The following is a 21,129-nucleotide window of genomic DNA, read 5'->3' on the forward strand; positions in this document are numbered from 1 at the left end:
AAGTGTATATATTCTTGATCAGCATAAAATTCTATATCGATTTAGCGATTTCCGTCCGTCTGTGTAAATCACTCTCGCTTCCGAACGAATTGAAGTAGATTGATAAAATTGCTCAACTGTATGTTATGTCTACAGGACTTTTGGTATAAATGGGCCAGGTAGGTCCACGTTTTGGTATAGCCCCCATATAACGGTACCTCTCGATATTCGGTATTTTGGATGATTTTAGCGAATTTATTCACCGGAATTGTTTCAAATTTGGTATTTAAAGTTCGTTATGGATACTACAGCCTAAGACAGAAAATTGTCTATGCAGGTCCACGTCTTCGTATAGCCCCCATATAACGGTACCTCGCGATATTCGGTATTTTATCGACATTATATATATAATATTTTTTTAAGTTTCGCATTTGAATATTGTTATGGCTTATGACAAATATTACCTACGCTGGTTCATGTCGTCGTATAGACCTTAATATAATAGCTACATTCGGTATTTTTAAGATTTGAACAGAAGTTTTAACGGATTTTATTGTTTTTAAGAATTGTCAAATTCGTTCCAAATGGTGGAGGGTATTCAAAGTTCGGCCCGGCCGAACATACAGCTTTTTTACTTGTTTTAATTCATTTGTTCCTATTAGTTTTATTTTTTGTTATTATTCAATTGTTTGTTTATAATTTTGTTATATGACACGTTATCTTACTCATCACACTAACTACACATCTCTTTTTCATCACACCAGCAGTTCTATAGTCGAACAATGACAGATCGATCACACATAACAATAAAACAGAGGACAAAAGCTTGTTTTATTTGTTGTAACTAATGAATGTAAGCTAAACAAACCTAACAAAAATGATGGAGCAAAGTGAGAGTGATGTTTTTTATGGTGTTAGTGTATGCGTTAATTTCATTTGTGTTAAACAAAAACAAATATGTTTATACAAAAGACTTTTCCTTTTTAAAATGACTCTGTTGATAATTTGGCAACAAAAACAAAAGCAAAGGCGCTAAATTAAAATGTAAAAATGAATTGTTTTTCTTGCAAATCAGCGGATTCTTTTTAAAAAGGTTTCGAAGGACCATGCACAAGTTCCGATACGTGTGTATGGACTTGTATGGGTTCTTAATATACAGAGTAACTTTAGAGCCGAAAGTATAGGTTGCCCAAGGACGAACAACAAGAAATATGAATATTAGACAACACAACAAGTATATAGGCGATACTTACGTGTTGCTATTTATTAAAAATAATTACTTTATTGTCTTAGTTAGAGCCTTCCAATTGAGAACACCAAAAAAATTAATTTTTAAAGGTGCCAATAAATGCACCGAAAATAAAAGAGTTTAATTTTACTTTTTCACTATTTAATGCCCCAAATTACAAGGATTATTTCTTATCTACATAGTTTATTAATAATTATTCAGAACAATTCCAAAGCGAACGCGTTGATTATTCGACCAAGACTGCCTGTTCTTAGCCAACTTTATTAGCTCGTTGGCTTCATCGATCATGTTACACCAACATGCGCCAGTATGCAGACGCTGATCAGGCAATTTTTCCCCATTGATTTAGGGAAAGAAGAAAATTTAGTAATTGAATCGGAAGCGCGTTTTGGAATAAAATGCATCAGCTGCACAGTTGTTAATAATATGCTTAAACTGCGCCGTTGTTAACTTAAAATGGCTAAGCTGAACCGTTGTTAACTCCTCCCTCCTTAGATGTCTGCGTCCCGCAGATTTAGGATTCTACGTTTGGAAATTGAATACGTGGTAGATTTAATTTTTTCATATGTTGATACCAAAGCCATCCAATGCATATGGTCATGGAGGCAAATATAAGATAAGCAAAGATAAATGACGTTAATTCCAATGGCACCGTTGAATATTGTTCCCAACTGGTTCAACAGATTTATATTGTTGAGGCTTACTTCATGGACGTATTTGATATCCAGCAGCAGGTCATCATGTGTTATATTTGTTAACACTGGTGGAAGGGCTTGAACATTTGTGGTTGAAGAGTTTCAAAAGATAGGTGCCATTCAAGAACTCAGTTTTGCCACTCGATTCCATTAAATCCTTGAAATTCGTCATGTATATAACAACATCATTCAACAATTTCCTCTTGGGTACACCTGTATTTGCACCTTGCCGATCCGCCTTTAAGAATGCGGTTAAGACAGTCATCTGTTTCCAACTAAGTTATGGCAAATCTTTTACAGACTGTCATATTACTTATAACAAGGCAGTTATCTCTGATACCATAGGTCTCAGTTTCACTAACATGCATCCTCTCGAACGGCAGGTATATTTGCTTTCCTTCATGAATAGTAGCTCTAGTGAGAAGCAAGTTGTATGATCTTCTTTCAAGTTTTGGTATTGAAAGGATGTACAATAGTAATGACCCATTTGTATAGATTGATGACGTTCCATAATCCTCTGCTTCTGTAGCATTGCTGTAAGGCAAAGTTGCGAGTTCATCAATTATTATATTTATCTCCGATTGATTTAGCAGATTTTGTTAGCAGTTCCATTCTTGGCAAACCGAAAAGCCCGGACAATTTCATTTATCTCGTCCCTTAAGACAATGACTTCATTGATGTAGTCTTTACCGCTCGCGATATTATTTATTCTGGTGATAACTTCGTTGATCTTTTTTACAACTTGGTTTGTCCTCTGTTGAGTTTCTTTGTTAATCTTATACTTTCATTGTTATTTACAATGTTACCTTCTTGACTTCTTAGTATATTATTCCAATCTGTTGAATCAGGGTTTTCAGCACCCCACTTCAAGGCCGATCAGATCCGATCCAATCAATTGATCTAAGCATTCTTCTTTTTTACATTTGATAATTCACTTAGGCGTTCCTGCATCTGCAGCACGTGGTGCAAAATAAACTCTTTGTTTCTGCTTGGATGAATACGCCTTTGAATAAGAGATGATACGTTTACGTTTAACTAATTATATTATAAAGAATCAGGCGGTGTCTTGACAAATGCTAAATTTTTTTACTTTGTTTAGGCTTATGTTAATGAAATTTGTTTTTTTTATTCATGCTTAATTTTTAGTAATTTATTTTATGTAAAAAAAATTTCGGTCTTATTATTATAATTGTTGTATCATACAAGATTTTTTTAATATTATCGTTATATATTTACTTTATACAGAAATTAACGCCGCAATGCCCGAGCATTTGAGCCCCAGTGTCAGAGGCACTTACCAGTTTTTTAGCAAGACGTTTTATATTATACAATATTTTATTATCAGTTTTACTTGTTTTACTACTGAAATTAACGCCGTTTTATAATATATATTTTAAGTTTTATTATATATATTTTACTATCAATTTTATTTGTTTTATAAAGTACCCTTTATGTGAGGAAAAAGTTGAAGCAAGTGAACGAAAAATGTTCTATGGTCATCTATAGTTATCTACAAAACAATATTCTTCTTTGGGCTTCCGCTTCCCGCTTCCGCTCCTTTTCACCACCGTTACCTTATTCTCTTTCTCTCAATCTCTTTCCTATATAGCGCTTAATTTTTTCCCTGAATATTTTTAATATCTACATAAATTCTGTCACCTTTTCTATATTTTTTAGGGCTTTGTTTCCTTTGGCTCATTCTTGCATTTCGAGCTTTCATGCTTCTTTTAAGCGAATGCCTAAGATCTAAATTGACCTTTTTCTGTTCTTTGTTGTTAAGTGTGTGGTATTGTTATACCTATCGATAAAGATTTCAATAAGTACTTTTACCGATAGATCCGGATATTCGACTCTTAAACAGCTATAGATTTCTATTATTGTTGAATGTAGTCTCTCTACTTGCCATTCACCTCACTTCTTTGCACTGGCGTAACATATAATTTGATACCTAATGATTTGACAAAAGTTTCTGTTAAAGGGCTTATGAAGCGGCGCTCGTTATCAGTCACGAGAAATTTTGGCACTGCAAAATATTGTAAAACTTTAATTAATTTTTTCCTCACATTTACCTTACCTCACAATTTTGTAAACTTATCAATACAGGCAATGAACTTTTGAAAAATTTCACATGGATATTTTGGTTCTGGTGTTTCTTGACAATGTACCTGTGGGGGTCTCCTATCATATTTACACCTATTACAAACATCGCACCCGGCAACACATTTTCTTATACTTGCGCGCATATGTGGCATATCTGGGATTGCGGTGTGCTTTTCTGTGTTCAGTTTCGATTATTTCAAATTAGAAGTAATGTCCATAACTAATTTCTGCGTAATTCTTATTTTATATCTAGAGAAGTGATCAATATTAGTTTCTTGTATAGCACCAAGAAGACCTTTTGGTGTTTTTATTCCATTAATGACATTTGGGCGAAGTTTCTCCTTAAACAAAGATACAAGGTTATTCTTAGACCAATTTCTTGAGGAAATAATATACCTGGTATATCCGCGATGTGGTTCTTCAATTGCCGTTATGTCCATCCCGACTCCTAGGATAATTTGATTTCTAAAGGGGTTTATAGGAACATCTACGTGGGATATTAAGTCAGAAGCATCTTGTTCTGCACTGTGAACTGTAGCCGCTGATGAAAGATTACCGTCTTCTCGACCCCTAAAGCCGTTAGGGTTTCATCCCAATCTAAACACATTCCTTCACTTGCTGTATCCGTAGAAGAATGAAAGAGATGATTTGAAATGGTTTTAAATTTAGAGAGGGGCCAGCAACGTGGTTTGATCTACCAGGTTTATAAATCAACTCGTGGTTATATTCCTCTATACGTGTCTTCCATCTTTTAAATTCATATTTCCAATGCAATGCAATGCAGGCTGATGGTCGGTATAGATGTTGATTTTCTTTGCACATACAAGTAATTTCTGAAATTATCCAAGTCCCAGACAATGGCCAACATCTCTTTCTCATTTGTGGTATAATTCTACTGTTTTATTCAGCGACCGAGGAATATAGGCTATGGGTTTGTCCTTAACAATTTCGAAATTTTTTAATATAGTTTCCACCGATGAACCCAGGAACGTACTGAGTGGGACTATCTTCGAAGGTTCGTAATTCTTTTACGCTGTCCGGAAGGCGACTTTTGACAAGAACACACTTTCACTTAACTTCTTTTTATTCAACTTTTTCCTTTTCGAAGGATATTCTCAAGGTAATAGTAAGTAATATTTCCTTTTTTCATATATCTGTATTTTTCAAATTTTTTAAATATATTTTATACACATACATTTTTTCACGGAAGATTCGTAGGCTTCCTTTTTAGTAAACGCTTTGATGGGAAAATGTTATCGTATATACCTACTAAGGTACGGGTGTCTCCAATTTCGCTCTGTTATCCTTCTGTAATGATTATGTCACCAGGTGTATCGGGTTGGCAAAGGAGGGGCGTTTTTCAAGTTATACTTTGTTTTATATTATACTTCTGGAGGGTGCCTTAGGAATATAATAATTTTTATTTTTCTGATCGGGCGCCAGTTAGAGCTTTCCAATTGAGAACACTAAAAAAATAATTTTTAAAGGTGTCAATCAAAATTAAAGAATTTTACTTTTTCACTATTTAATGCTCCACATTACAATGATTATTTCTTATCTACAATTTTTAATGGATTTTTATTTAACTTATTAATAACTTTTAATCCAGAACAAATTCAAAGCGAACGCGTTGATTAATCGACCAAGACTGCCTGTTCTTAGCCAACTTTGTTGGCTCGTTGGCTTCATCGATCTTGTTGCACCAACATGCGGTCGCTGCTCATGCAAATTTGATTTCCCATCAATTTAGGTAAAGAAGGTAATTTAGTCATTGAATCGGAAGCGCGTGTTGGGAAAAAATGCTTAAGCTGCACAGTCGTTAATAAAATGCTTAGGCCACACCGTTGTTAACTTCTAGATTTGATAGCTTCTTGCTACTTCTTGCTTGTTGAGGTATCGATTGTTGGCTTATCGTTGTTATGAATCAGGAACCTCAATATTCCGGGGCTCTTGTATTGATGCAATATCTTGAAGCGTATACTCAAATTATTTCCATGGTAATCTTCGCAAAATCGCAATAAGTTATTTCGAATTTATAGGTGAATTTAGGTTTGAAAAATTCGGTCAATAAATATATTATTGAAAATTCTACAACAAGGCACTTTTTTTAAGCTTTTTTTTTTAATTTTCTCAATGTCACAAATTTACACAAGCTTGTGCAATAGGTAAATAACATTATTTTAGGTTTCTATTAATATTTTAAATATAAATACATTTCCAAGCCCCAATACAGGCGAATAGACTTGTACTTCACATCTCTCATTTGCCTTAAAAAAATTACCACATGTGAACAATTCGGTGATCTTGTGCGCTGACGCATACGATAATGTGGGAAATAATAAAGGTTATGACCCACACGCGTTCAGTAAATGTACAAGACCACTTGAATAAAATATATCAGACAGCACTGCAATTTTCTCCATTCCATATTAGAATTGATAAGAATAATTGTGCGGCTTCGACTAGGTTAAGTTAGATTAGTTTCAGAAGCACTTAAGAAACATATTTTCGAAATAGAATCAAAACTTAAACTACATCCAAGGAATAAGGATGTTCTTTCTTTTCTCATCAATGATCCAGAGAATTGACAATCGAAGAGGGAGATTGGATTCTATTCCCACAACATTGGTCCTTCAAGCCAGATCCAGAATAGAATTGACAATCGAAGAGGGAGTCTGGATTCTATTCTAATTTAAACACTGGTTCTTCGAAAAATAAAGAATCGACGACCTAAAATAAAATTGGTATGACTTATTTCCCACCAGTGGTAACAAACTCAAAAGAACCAAAAAGAAGTAGCTGTTCTTCAAAAAGGAGGAGAACTGCTGATGAGGTCGACTCCTAACCTCATCACAAATCGTTGTTATGAACCAGGAACCTCAATATTCCGGGGCTCTTGTATTGATGCAACATCTTGAAGCGTATACTCAAATTATTTCCATGGTAATCTTCGCAAAATCGCAATAAGTTATTTCGAATTTATAGGTGAATTTAGGTTTGAAAAATTCGGTCAATAAATATATTATTGAAAATTCTACAACAAGGTACTTTTTTTAAGCTTTTTTTTAATTTTCTCAATGTCACAAATTTACACAAGCTTGTGCAATAGGTAAATAATATTATTTTAGGTTTCTATTAATATTTTAAATATAAATACATTTCCAAGCCCCAATACAGGCGAATAGACTTGTACTTAACATCTCTCATTTGCTTTAAATAGTCGGATAACTTTATTGCTGATGTGGCTCTACTCTTTCATATTTTTTCTTAAACATTTTATTGTTGCCAATACTTTCATTTTTGGTAATAATAGAACCGTAGATATACCAAGAGATATACAAATTTGATATATATATATATATATATATATATATATATATATATATATATATATATATATATATATATATATATATATATTTGATATATAGATCAAATTTTGAGCTATCATACTCTCAAACACATCTGTTTTAGTTCCACTTAAAATGATATATGGTAATATATCACTACCTATTAACATATAAACTTCACTTGATTGAAAGAAAAAAGGATCTGTTGAATCCCCTTGATCTCATTACAGGTTTCAGTCTTAGCTGTCGAAAGATTGAATAAAATCTTCAATGGATTGTCAAGTAGTATCCTTATGTTTTCGTACCGCACTGATAAAGCTTTCCATGCTAACGATAAATTCTGATCAGATAATGGGTACCGATCTACATTTCTACGAGCTTCATCTTTTGTTTTATTGCGAAAATGATAAAGTTTTTGCGCTGGCGTAAGTCTAGGATGGTTCCCATAAATGTCTGTAAACATATCTCGGAATGAAGACCATTTATCATAACTAGCATAGAAGTCTTGAGTGTCACAAAATGGAATTTAATATAAACAAAATATATCAAATGTGGTATTTGAACTATTAAACAGTGTAATGTTTGTATTGTCGCCTCTAGCGTCGTTTTTATTCCCTCCACCATACATAGTATGGAGGGTATATTAAGTTCGTCATTCCGTTTGTAACTCATCGAAATAATAATTTTAGACCATAATTATCTGAATTTCTACACAAGGAGTTCCTTGTGGGTATTTTACCCCCTGCAATATAATTGTCTATATAGGTCCACGATATCGCATAGCTCCAATATAACGGTACCCCCGATATTCGGTATTTTGATGATTTTAGCCACAATTTTCAACAGAGTTGTCTGAAATATTCGATATTTTAATGATTTTACCCACATTTTTCAATGGAAATGTCTGAAATTCCACACAATGTGTTCCTTGTCGGTAATCTTCGCAAAATCGCAATACGTTATTTCGAATTTATACGTAAATGTATTTTTGAAAAGTTCGATCAATAAAGATTCTACAACAGGGAACTTTTAACAGTTTTTTTTTTTTTTTTTTTTTTTTTTTTGGAGTAAATTTTCTCATTGTCACCAATTTACACAAGCTTGTGCAATAGGTAAATAACATTATTTTAGGTTTCTATTAATATTTTAAATATTAATACATTTCCAAGCCCTAATTCAGGCGAATAGACTTGTACTTCACATCTCTCATTTGCCTTAAAAAAATTACCACATGTGAACAATTCGGTGATCTTGTGCGCTGACGCATACGATAATGTGGGAAATAATAAAGGTTATGACCCACACGCGTTCAGTAAATGTACAAGACCACTTGAATAAAATATATCAGGCAGCACTGCAATTATCTCCATTCCATATTAGAATTGATAAGAATAATTGTGTGGCTTCGACTAGGTTAAGTTAGATTAGTTTCAGAAGCACTTAAGAAACATATTTTCGAAATAGAATCAAAATTGAAACTACATCCAAGGAATAAGGATGTTCGTTCTTTTCTCATCAATGATCCAGAGAATTGACAATTGAAGAGGGAAATTGTATTCTATTCTCACAACATTGGTCCTTCAAGCCAGATCCAGAATAGAATTGACAATCGATGAGGGAGTCTGGATTCTATTCTAATTTAAACACTGGTCCTTCGAAAAATAAAGAATCGACGACCTAAAATAAAATTGGTATGACTTATTTCCCACCAGTGGTAACAAACTCAAAAGAACCAAAAAGAAGTAGCTGTTCTTCAAAAAGGAGGAGAACTGCTGATGAGGTCGACTCCTAACCACATCACAAAGCGGTGTAACTAACGAAAGAAAAAGAAAACGCCGCGAAATTATGTTTCTCGTTCCGTGGCTGGAAGGGAACTCAATTTATTTACAACATATTCTTAACACTAAAGCTTACATCTAATACATTAACACATGCATTTTATTTACTAATGCACGCTGTGCATTAACGCACACATTACGTTGCGGGAGAAAACGAAACGTACCTAATTTGTGATCGACCTTTTCTTATCTTCTATTTATGGCCGTGACATTCATTACACTATTTATTACCGACCATAAACATAGCATATTTCACTAATTTACATTCTTCGGAAAAGACAAATAATAATGAGATAAGAATTTAAAGAAGAACATTCAACACACAAGCTATTTTTACAACATGTACAGTTTCTACAAAACCAAACATACTCCCGGCCTTAAAAGATCCTAATCTTTTAACAAACTTAGATCGATCGATTCTATTTTTTTTTAAATTATATAAAATATACATCATTTTCTTAATATTAAGAATTGGATAAAAATGTGCTAAAGTTATATCTTATTTTATAATTAATTTCTAACGTAATAATAATCTCGGAAGTATGCTACTTGAAACTAGGTAATTGCACCCATGACATCCACCAACCACTTGAACAATCCCACGGCGGCCGGTTCTATGTACCGGATTGACTCGGAGGCATATTTCTCCGACCAGGGCCCCCAACCCAGCAAATACATGTTCGTGTTCGTCCATTTTTCTGATGTGGGAGCAACATTACCCGGAATGTTTGCTCCGTATTCTCTTGGTCCGAGCCGGGATCGAGACCAACCCCGGACAATGGTTCTGCTCCGTTTGTCGTAATCGCATCCACCACAGATCGGTCTCGGTGAGATTCAACGGATGCATGGAGTGGGTGCATTTCCGGAATTGTTCCGGCCTAAACCGGATACAGGAGTATAGCGATAGGGACTAGATTGCTTCCTGCTGCGTCAATGTAGACTCCAGTGAGTCTTCATCTTCGGCGTCCTCATCGTCGTCGCAATATGAGACTCCCCCGCAATCTCCTCAACAGCAATCTACGCAGCAGTTAACGCCACACATTGCTGTTCAGGTTCCGGATAATGCATCATTTCTCCAATTTAATTGTGATGGTCTCAGAGGTCAGATCAACGAAATTGTAAGCTTTATGAGTCGGAAGAACACCAAGGTCGCAGCGATCCAGGAAACGAAGCTGAGTACCACCTGCAGGCTTCAAAGTTGTGATGGATACAACGTACTGAGGAAGGATCGCTCCAGAGGTGGAGGATTAGCGTTCCTATTGCACCACTCTGTCCAGTATAGACCTATCTCGCCTGAGCTTGACTCTAGTGACCCGTACATGGAATGTATGGGGGTAGCGGTCAAGTGCGGAACCGCCGTGGTAGAGGTGCTCAACGTGTACATTCCACCGTTAAATAGCTGTGCCCCACGTTATATGTTATACCGTCTGGTGCTAGGGGATTTCAATGCCCATGAATTATGGCATTCCGTCCTAGGTAATGACCAGAGAGGCATGGCGCTGGCTGAGCAAATTGATAGCTCCCCGTTTTGCACAGTGAATGAGGACGCGCCCACCAGAATAAGGGGAGACTGCCACAGTTCTCCGGACATAGCCATCGTGTCCCCAGGTCTGACGAATGACGTAATGCTCAGACCACCTCCCCATTATTATCGCCATCAACAGACCGCCCGACTTCATTGACTCTGAATGCCGCACTTTCCTTAACCACGGGAAAGCCAGTTGGCAAGAATTCAGAGAGTATACCAATCGCCGCTTCAGAGAACTGTCCAACCCATGTTCAGGTAGCAGATAGGTGTTTCCGGGACATCATCAAAGCTGCAGCCGCTCGCTATATACCTGCTGGTCGAATACCTGAAATAAGACCAAATTTCCCAGCAGAGGCAGCGGGATTAGGAAACGAGCGAGACGAGCTTCGCCGTACTAACCCTAATAACCCCAGAGTCAGGGAACTTACTCTAGAGGTAAACAGGTTAGTAGGTGAGCATAAGCGGGAAAATTGGTTAGAACATCTGAAGCATTGCAACATCGGTACCCGAACGAGTAAATTGTGCGCAACGGTTAAGTCGCTCTCGAACTCTGGGAAAAAGGACGATCGGACATCTGTCTCATTCAACGGCGTGGAAGTGACAGACCCGAAGAGGTGCGCGTGTTATTTTAACCGGCAGTTTGTAGAGCACCCCGACAGTGATAGGGCGAAGAGAAGGATCCTACGCCGTGTACGATCCCTTCCAGCCGAGGAGGTACCACCACAATTTACGTTGGCAGATGTTGCACAGGTCATCAGAAGCGCAAAGTCATCCAAAGCGCTTGGTCCTGACGGAATCTCAATGGTGATGTTGAAGCAACTGGATGAACTAGGAGTTGAGTATCTTACAAAGCTTCTCAATCTGTCGTTAGCCACCCTAGTAGTTTCCGATGCCTGGAAAATGGGCAGAGTGGTCCCGCTACTGAAGCCAGGCAAGGATGCCAGCAAAAGTGATTCATACAGGCCGATATCACTTTTGTCACCAGTAGCAAAGACGTTTGAGGCTTTACTCCTCCCCAGCATAAGAGAGTGTTTCCCAGTAGCCGATCATCAACGCGGATTCCGAAAATTGCATAGCACAACAACAGCTTTACACGCCATTTCCACACATTTCAGCAGATGTCTCAACCAGAACAGGCCGTGCGATAGAACAGTTATGGTGGCACTTGATTTATCAAAAGCCTTTGATACAGTCAATCATGCCACACTGTTCGAGAACATTGAGCGCACCACCCTCCGGCCAAGTTTGAAAAGTTGGATAGTAAACTACATGTGTCGACGCCAGTCGTACGTGAAATTCAGAAATAAGAAGTCGAACATCCGTAGAGTTAAACAGTGAGTTCCCCAAGGTGGGGTGATATCTCCGGAACTGTTTAACCTCTACCTTTCAGACATTCCACGCCCTCCAGACGGCATAGAGATTATAACGCACGCAGATGATTGTACGTTCGTTGCTCCGGACCCATTATTGATGACATTTGCAATCGGTTAAACGCTTACCTTGTTGATCTTACCGCCTTTTTCACTACGAGGAATATGAAGATATCCGCCACTAAGTCGACGGCCACACTTTTCACCACATGGACTGCGGAGATGGGGCTATCCTTGAATGTGCAAGTCGATGGTGCTATTCCGACCACCAACTACCCCAAGGTATTAGGGGTCACATTCGATAGCCTCTTTAAGTCGTCCGCGCATACCACAGCTATCTGCGACAAGATTAGAAGTAGGAACAAGGTCCTCAAGTCTCTGGCCGGCAGTACTTGGGGAGCTGATAAGGAAACCTTGTTGACCTCTTACAAGGCGATAGGCCGGTCTGAGGTAAACTATGCGGCTCCGGTGTGGTCCGCCAATGAATTGACAATCGAAGAGGGAAATTGTATTCTATTCTCACAACATTGGTCCTTCAAGCCAGATCCAGAATAGAATTGACAATCGAAGAGGGTGTCTGGATTCTATTCTAATTTAAACACTGGTCCTTCGAAAAATAAAGAATCGACGACCTAAAATAAAATTGGTATGACTTATTTCCCACCAGTGGTAACAAACTCAAAAGAACCAAAAAGAAGTAGCTGTTCTTCAAAAAGGAGGAGAACTGCTGATGAGGTCGGCTCCTAACCTCATCACAAAGCGGTGTAACTAACGAAAGAAAAAGAAAACGCCGCGAAATTATGTTTCTCGTTCCGTGGCTGGAAGGGAACTCAATTTATTTACAACATATTCTTAACACTAAAGCTTACATCTAATACATTAACACATGCATTTTATTTACTAATGCACGCTGTGCATTAACGCACACATTACGTTGCGGGAGAAAACGAAACGTACCTAATTTGTGATCGACCTTTTCTTATCTTCTATTTATGGCCGTGACATTCATTACACTATTTATTACCGACCATAAACATAGCATATTTCACTAATTTACATTCTTCGGAAAAGACAAATAAAAATGAGATAAGAATTTAAAGAAGAACATTCAACACACAAGCTATTTTTACAACATGTACAGTTTCTACAAAACCAAACATACTCCCAGCCTTAAAAGATCCTAATCTTTTAACAAACTTAGATCGATCGATTCTATTTTTTTTAAATTATATAAAATATACATCATTTTCTTAATATTAAGAATTGGATAAAAATGTGCTAAAGTTATATCTTATTTTATAATTAATTTCTAACGTAATAATAATCTCGGAAGTATGCTACTTGAAACTAGGTAATTGCACCCATGACATCCACCAACCACTTGAACAATCCCACGGCGGCCGGTTCTATGTACCGGATTGACTCGGAGGCATATTTCTCCGACCAGGGCCCCCAACCCAGCAAATACATGTTCGTGTTCGTCCATTTTTCTGATGTGGGAGCAACATTACCCGGAATGTTTGCTCCGTATTCTCTTGGTCCGAGCCGGGATCGAGACCAACCCCGGACCATGGTTCTGCTCCGTTTGTCGTAATCGCATCCACCACAGATCGGTCTCGGTGAGATTCAACGGATGCATGGAGTGGGTGCATTTCCGGAATTGTTCCGGCCTAAACCGGATACAGGAGTATAGCGATAGGGACTAGATTGCTTCCTGCTGCGTCAATGTAGACTCCAGTGAGTCTTCATCTTCGGCGTCCTCATCGTCGTCGCAATATGAGACTCCCCCGCAATCTCCTCAACAGCAATCTACGCAGCAGTTAACGCCACACATTGCTGTTCAGGTTCCGGATAATGCATCATTTCTCCAATTTAATTGTGATGGTCTCAGAGGTCAGATCAACGAAATTGTAAGCTTTATGAGTCGGAAGAACACCAAGGTCGCAGTGATCCAGGAAACGAAGCTGAGTACCACATGCAGGCTTCAAAGTTGTGATGGATACAACGTACTGAGGAAGGATCGCTCCAGAGGTGGAGGATTAGCGTTCCTATTGCACCACTCTGTCCAGTATAGACCTATCTCGCCTGAGCTTGACTCTAGTGACCCGTACATGGAATGTATGGGGGTAGCGGTCAAGTGCGGAACCGCCGTGGTAGAGGTGCTCAACGTGTACATTCCACCGTTAAATAGCTGTGCCCCACGTTATATGTTATACCGTCTGGTGCTAGGGGATTTCAATGCCCATGAATTATGGCATTCCGTCCTAGGTAATGACGAGAGAGGCATGGCGCTGGCTGAGCAAATTGATAGCTCCCCGTTTTGCACAGTGAATGAGGACGCGCCCACCAGAATAAGGGGAGACTGCCACAGTTCTCCGGACATAGCCATCGTGTCCCCAGGTCTGACGAATGACGTAATGCTCAGACCACCTCCCCATTATTATCGCCATCAACAGATAGGTGTTTCCGGGACATCATCAAAGCTGCAGCCGCTCGCTATATACCTGCTGGTCGAATACCTGAAATAAGACCAAATTTCCCAGCAGAGGCAGCGGGATTAGGAAACGAGCGAGACGAGCTTCGTCGTACTAACCCTAATAACCCCAGAGTCAGGGAACTTACTCTAGAGGTAAACAGGTTAGTAGGTGAGCATAAGCGGAAAAAGTGGTTAGAACATCTGAAGCATTGCAACATCGGTACCCGAACGAGTAAATTGTGGGCAACGGTTAAGTCGCTCTCGAACCCTGGGAAAAAGGACGATCGGACATCTGTCTCATTCAACGGCGTGGAAGTGACAGACCCGAAGAGGTGCGCGTGTTATTTTAACCGGCAGTTTGTAGAGCACCCCGACAGTGATAGGGCGAAGAGAAGGATCCTACGCCGTGTACGATCCCTTCCAGCCGAGGAGGTACCACCACAATTTACGTTGGCAGATGTTGCACAGGTCATCAGAAGCGCAAAGTCATCCAAAGCGCTTGGTCCTGACGGAATCTCAATGGTGATGTTGAAGCAACTGGATGAACTAGGAGTTGAGTATCTTACAAAGCTTCTCAATCTGTCGTTAGCCACCCTAGTAGTTCCCGATGCCTGGAAAATGGGCAGAGTGGTCCCGCTACTGAAGCCAGGCAAGGATGCCAGCAAAAGTGATTCATACAGCCCGATATCACTTTGTCACCAGTAGCAAAGACGTTTGAGGCTTTACTCCTCCCCAGCATAAGAGAGTGTTTCCCAGTAGCCGATCATCAACGCGGATTCCGAAAATTGCATAGCACAACAACAGCTTTACACGCCATTTCCACACATTTCAGCAGAGGTCTCAACCAGAACAGGCCGTGCGATAGAACAGTTATGGTGGCACTTGATTTATCAAAAGCCTTTGATACAGTCAATCATGCCACACTGTTCGAGAACATTGAGCGCACCACCCTCCGGCCAAGTTTGAAAAGTTGGATAGTAAACTACATGTGTCGACGCCAGTCGTACGTGAAATTCAGAAATAAGAAGTCGAGCATCCATAGAGTTAAACAGGGAGTTCCCCAAGGTGGGGTGATATCTCCGGAACTGTTTAACCTCTACCTTTCTGACATTCCACGCCCTCCAGACGGCAAAGAGATTATAACGCACGCAGATGATTGTATGTTCGTTGCTCCGGAACCATTATTGATGGCAAATGTCATCGGTTAAACGCTTACCTTGTTGATTTTACCGCCTTTTTCACTACGAGGAATATGAAGATATCCGCCACTAAGTCGACGGCCACACTTTTCACCACATGGACTGCAGAGATGGGGCTATCCTTGAATGTGCAGGTCGATGGTGCTATTCCGACCACCAACTACCCCAAGGTATTAGGGGTCACATTCGATAGCCTCTTTAAGTCGTCCGCGCATACCACAGCTATCTACGACAAGATTAGAAGTAGGAACAAGGTCCTCAAGTCTCTGGCCGGCAGTACTTGGGGAGCTGATAAGGAAACCTTGTTGACCTCTTACAACGCGATAGACCGGTCTGAGGTAAACTATGTGGCTCCGGTGTGGTCCGCCAATGTCAGTGCTACGCAGTGGAAAAATATTCAGTCCTGCCAGAATGCCGTCCTTAGAACCGCAATAGGGTGCCTTCTCATGACACCTGTCGATCACCTTACCGGTGCGACAGCATAACAAATTGCTGTCAATGCAATACCTGATACAATCAAGTACAAATACATACAAATCACCATCTTGTGGATAGGCAACCTCCGCCCAGGCACGTTAGGAAAGACCTTCATGATCTAGAGAGAGAGGTACAGAGGTATAAGAGAGAGCCTCTAGATCAACAGGCCTATCAAGCGGGACTAAATAGTATTCACTCTAATGCGGTCTCAGAAGCCATTGAAGGATACAGTGTGAATACTGTGCTAGGAGACCATCCCCCTTCCGTCGCAGCTGAAGAACTAGAGCTGCCCCGACAAACCCGAGTAGTTTGGGCTCAATTACGATCCGGATGATGCAGCCGCCTAAATTCCTACTGGGCCCGAATTAACGACGACGTGCAGAACATCTGCCCAGCATGTGGCACAGGCCCACATGACACGCCTACCCACCTAACTCCAGTCTCGTTATGGACACAACCCATACAGGTTGCATCCTTTTTGAGACTGGACTTATAGGCAGAACCTGATTGAACTGAACTGAACTGAAGAAAATGGCAACCGAACGAACACAGATGTATGAGCTGCTACAACAACAACCAACCACTTGAAGTCTGGATCTCTCCGCCAGCGATGACCAGATACCGGGGATATTTTTAAATCCTTGCCATAATTCAATGGCATATCTTCTGCATGGATACGTCGTTTTCTTATAGACATGTTGTTATGTTCACCACGCCTTCTGAACCATTTCGTTCCAGACGGAAATTATCAATATTCTCTTTATGTCCATCGCCAATAAAATCCTTGGCCCGGATTTCACTTTCTTCTTTGTCAGGAGCAGCAAATACAAGATTTTTGTGTACCAGCATATTCCTTGTTGGCAGCCCTTCTTCAATTTTAATTTTACGCGTTCCTTCGACTCGTGGGGCATCAAAGCGAACGTTTTCATTTTTTCTTTTGATAGCTTCTAAGTCCTCAAATATTTTTTGCTGAGTCCCTAAACTACCTGAAACATTATACTATGATTCTTCATGTTCACCTTTTTAGGTTGTATTCTTGAAATGTTCACACTTCTCACTATGCCGTAACAAATTCTAAGAAAATGGTAATGGCTTGTGAAGTCATCCTGTTTTCCAACTATATCCAGATACCGCACGTATTGTGACGATAATGTTTGAAAATTCCTATCGATGTTTTCTATTCAGAAAATACCTCTTCTAATCTCCTCCCAAAAATCAAATGCTGCATCGATAAGTTTAACCTTCATTCCAATATCTGGCGGCTGTAAATGGAACAGTAAGTCGTTCATCTCAGCTAAATAATCGATATCCAAACTTGGAATTTCTATGGGCACAAAAACACCTACGCCGTTTAGAACTCTCTCGATATCTTTAATCGCATACCGTACTCCCAAGGCGTCTATGCAATCCGAGTATGTCTCGTTATCTAAGTATTCCTTTCCTAATTCTGTAAAGGAACTACCTAATTTGGTACACTTTTCCCTAGCTTCCTTAGTTACACCACACAGAGCAATTTTTTCCATTTCTAAATAAAGTGACACAATATACTCGCCCAACATCCTTTGATGTTGAATGAGTTCTACATAATTCATATTAACGAAATATATGTGCACTCAAAAATAAACGACTAAAACTAGTCACTTTTAACTACACGTCTATTGCGTTAGTATATGGAGAGATAGATCGACAGAATATTTCACTACTATCTATCATATCTCCTTTTACACAACGAAAGGATCTAACAATATCTTTGCTTCAACAGCGCATCTTTTACGTCGCTACAACAAATAAACCTAACACACTTCACTAGTACGAAAATGCGCGCTATTCACGTTTTTTATTTCGCATAAACTAATATTTTCTCGAACACTGAAAATATAGCCCATGGAATCACTTCCTTCACTAACTACACGCGATACTATCACGTCGGGGTCACCAAATGATGAGGTCGACTCCTAACCTAATCACAAAGCGGTGTAACTAACGAAAGAAAAAGAAAACGCCGCAAAATGATGTTTCTCGTTCCGTGGCTGGAAGGGAACTCAATTTATTTACAACATATTCTTAACACTAAAGCTTACATCTAATACATTAACACATGCATTTTATTTACTAATGCACGCTGTGCATTGACGCACACATAACGTTGCGGGAGAAAACGAAACGTACCTAATTTGTGATTTCGGAAAAGACAAATAAAAATGAGATAAGAATTTAAAGAAGAACATTCAACACACAAACTATTATTACACCATGTACAGTTTCTACAAAACTAAACAACTGCTACACAAAAAGTCCTCCGAGACATTTTATATGTAAGACCATAGGGCATTTTAAAAAAATAGTCGAAGTGAATAAATTATATGAAAAATCCATAAAGGCAAAATTAAAAAAAAAGACCCAAAGGCAGAAAAATTACAAAATACGCCATAGGAGCAAAACCAAAAAAAAAGACCCACGGGGCAAATTAAAAAAATAGCTAAAAAGGACAACAAAGTCCAAAATAGAAAAAAACATATAATTTTGAAAAGAGGACAACAAAAGTCCCAACCTAAAAAAATTAATTAAAAAAAAAATAAAAGGAAAAAGCCAAGAAGGCAACCAACGTGAGAAAAAAAGAAACAAGGAAAGAAATATAAAAAAGCTGATACAAAAAATGGAAAAGGAGTTCCAAAAACAGCAACTACAAAAAGTGGAGGTTGAGCGTCACAAAGCAGGGGATACAACAGCGTCAGGACGCATTCAACTAGAAAATTCTGGGGCAGTAAGTACACCCGAAGAAAACAATATAGTAACAATGCAGCAACAGTTTCGGGAGTTCCAAAAGATGATGGTGCAGCGGGAGCAAATTAAATTGGTTATGGAAGAAATTAAGCAGATGTTGATGTTCCCATTGCAACCAGCGTTCGAAAATAAACAGTATGGGACTGTACCGTAGTGTTCTGTACCGTTCCGAGGCGGAGTGGTACACTAAGATAATGTACCGTACCGGAGCACAACCCTTAAAAAATATTTTAGTGATACTGTACCGGAGTACATCGAGAATCGTACTGTACCGCAGTCGGACCACTAAAAAACGTAGTGTTCCGCAGACGGAGTACTACGAAATCGTAGTGTACCAAATACGTGTTGTTTACGATTTGTGAGAAAATTAGCTTTTTGATGTTTTTGATAATGAAAAATTACTAATACAATTCAATATTATGTGATGGATCTTTTTATGCTGAAATGGTACTAAGGTGGTTCAGCTACGACTTAGCTCGCCGGATGGGGAGGTTCTTTTTCCGCAGATCTATACATTTAAAATTTGTGTACCATATGCTTTGATTTTAAAATGGAAATTTAATATTTTAAGTAGACAAGAAAAATAAACAACATTGTAGACGGATGAACTCTTAACATTACCTTGTTTTCATTCAATTCAAATCAATTACTATCAGAATTCTAAGTCATGCGTATTTCAGTCATCCTTTTTGGTATTTTCTTGCCAATTTATTTGAAAATACCCCGGCTATCTGGCAACCGTTCAGCCCTTAGTTTTAATATTTTAACGCATTTTTACTTCATGTAATCGAATAAACATTTTATTATTTAGAGTCCTTAACACATTTGTTATTTAATTTTTATACATTTTAAACAATAATACAATTTTTATTTCTTTACGTTAAATATCATATATATAAAAATAATAATTAATGGTATATTTACGATTTAAGCATGCATTTTTTTTAAATATATTCTTTAATTATAAAATTTTAATTTTTTTTTAAATTTGTTTCTTACTTTTTTTTATTTATTTTAATATCATTTCATTTTTGATTTTTTTTTTAAATATTTTTCACATTTTTAAATATATGTAATAATTGTTTTAAAGGTTATGTTATGCATATATATCCGCATTTTGCGATGTTTTTTTTTATAATCTTTGTTCAACTTTTTGTATTTCTTTTGTCATGCAAAATTAAATTTTGTTTATAAATTTTTTTCAGGGTCTATTATTTATAGTTTTGTGTACTTACTGCAACAGTTTTTAAATACATCAGTTTTGCAAACCATGTGGTGAAAATTTGGTTGTGTCAGAGGTGAGGTTGTCTTACCTCGAACTCGCTCGGTATATTGTAGATGTCGTTCGTTATATTATTTGGCGCTTTACCAAGGTAATCCTTGAAGTTAATGATAATTTTAACACAATATCCTGTACTAAATGTAACATTAGTGATTTTATTGAACAACGAGATACTATTTTTTGTCTTATGTTTTAAAACGTATGCTTACCCAAACCATGTGGTGAAAATTTGGTTGTGTCAGAGGTGAGGTTATCTTACCTCGAACTCGCTCGGTATATTGTAGATGTCGTTCGTTATATTATTTGGCGCTTTACCAAGGTAATCCTTGAAGTTAATGATAATTTTAACACAATATCCTGTATTAAATGTAACATTAGTGATTTTATTGAACAACGAGATACTATTTTTTGTCTTATGTTTTAAAACGTATGCTTACCCGAGCAGAAATTTTACACAAAACTCAAAAAAAAAAAAATAAATCACCACAAATGTATAAAAAAAAAATGTGAGTGCTGCTTTTAGATTCTATTTAATGAAACAGAAATTAATGTAAGAAGGAAATCAATAAAAAAAACTGTTTTTATACACACATTAAGTTTGGATTTTTCGTTACAATTTTATTTTGAACTTTTATGGTGAAATTATATTTGTCACCTTGACACTCTGAAACCTTATGCCAAAATTTTCTCGGATATCAATTTAGGTAACTTCAAGGTGACTTTTTTGAAGGTCAGTTCCCACATGGAGTTGAAGTTACAGAGTTAAAATATTGATCTCTTTGCAACTATGGTGGGACTTGAA

The sequence above is a fragment of the Musca domestica genome, unplaced genomic scaffold (genome assembly GCF_030504385.1).
Source record: "Musca domestica strain aabys unplaced genomic scaffold, Musca_domestica.polishedcontigs.V.1.1 5, whole genome shotgun sequence".
NCBI classification, from domain to species: Eukaryota; Metazoa; Arthropoda; class Insecta; order Diptera; family Muscidae; genus Musca; species Musca domestica.